Source organism: Cupressus sempervirens, chromosome 5 (assembly GCF_028749045.1).
Source record: "Cupressus sempervirens isolate cs-2001-9-10 chromosome 5, ASM2874904v1, whole genome shotgun sequence".
In the NCBI taxonomy this organism is placed as follows: domain Eukaryota; kingdom Viridiplantae; phylum Streptophyta; class Pinopsida; order Cupressales; family Cupressaceae; genus Cupressus; species Cupressus sempervirens.
In genome coordinates, this window is record NC_143122.1 from 42242409 (window position 1) to 42244104 (window position 1696).

Consider the following 1696-nt stretch of genomic DNA (forward strand, 5'->3'; position numbering starts at 1 on the left):
AAGACTGCAGACTTGATGCTATAGCAAAGAGAGAAACTTTTCCAGATTATTTCCAGCATTAGCCCATTTTCTTGTGAAGGCCATGAGGACCAGAGCTAGAGTTTTCCTTTCTTGCTTTCTAAACTATGCATGTTAGAAAATAAGACAGTTGTGTTTGTTTGAAATGCAGAGAAAAACTTTGGGTTTCATTAATGGTGATTGTGATAGCAAGTGCATCTTTATGCTTTTAGAGGAGGGAGACTTGAAAGTTAGTTGTTTATCAAAAATTTGAATTTGAGAAATCTACTTTCCACTAATTGTGATCTTTGTGTCGCTTTAGTTTTCTCTAAAATATGTTGTTATATCTCCATATCTTCATTTCTGCACTTTCTCAAGAAGATGGATAACGTGTTTCTTGATTCTATCTGTTGTTAGGGTGAATGGACTTTGTGTCATTTACCATTTAATTTCTTGTAGCTATTTAGTTTTTCCCGCATCTACGTTGTATTTATAGGTAGATGTTTGATATCTTTTTATGCTTCTTGGTAAAAGTATTCACATTTGATTCATTGAATATTTCACACGGGGAGCTGTACCTGATAAAAATTCAGAAGAAGGTTATCAATCCATGATAACCTATCCAACTGTTGGTGTTAGTTTCTCCTCTCACTTGGGCATTCAGGGTAAGATTTGCACATGTTTTCTTGGAGGATAATCTGTTCACTAACAGTATACATGTATACATATATACATATATGTATATATGTATACATATATACACACATGTATATATGTATACATATATTTACATATGTATACATATATACACATATGTATAGATGTATACATATATACATATATGTATATATTTATACATATAGATCGACCTGTTAATGCCCGATATAGCCATAGGACTTATACAACACATGATGTGGTTAAACCATGTCACAAATCCTAAAGGAGAAGGCTGGCAGTTACCCCAAAAATTCCCCCCTAAGCATTACCTGAGGAGATTCAAACCTATGGCCAAGCTTTGAAACCACTTGTTACAAGCTAGAGTTGTCGTTAGACAAAAATATCGACCTATTAATGCCCAATATAGCCACTAGACTTATAGAACATAGGAGGTGGTTAAACAATGTCATGAATCTGGAAGGGGAAGGCCGGTAGTTAGTGCACACACACACATACATATAAAGATATCTACATATATGTTTTAATGAATGATTTTGTATATTGGTTTCTTTCTTCTCAAGTTTATTATAATTATTGTTGTCTCTCATCTCTTGGCCACTTTACTAATATAGTGCATGATTTATAGGTATCCATTGGATGTTGTAACATTTTTCCTTAGGACTCTTATGGGACTAGGTATCTCTAGTTTAATTTCCTAAACTCTAGGTAGACATTTTGAAAGTTTTCTATCTATTCAATATTTTATTCTAATGTTGATATATTGGTAATTAGAAATTTAGTCATAGGACTTATTTTTGATACTTTTGAATCATGCTTAATGATTCTTTTTTCTTTTAAATTGAGTTTTCAAGTCTTTCATCTTCAACAAATATATATCTACATGTTTGTGATGCATGTGCATGCGCGTGCACGCGCACACACACACACACACAAAGAGAGAGAGAGAGAGAGAGAGAGAGAGAGAGAGAGAGAGAGAGAGAGAGAGAGAGAGAGAGAGAGAGAGTGCTTTCTTTCATAGAAC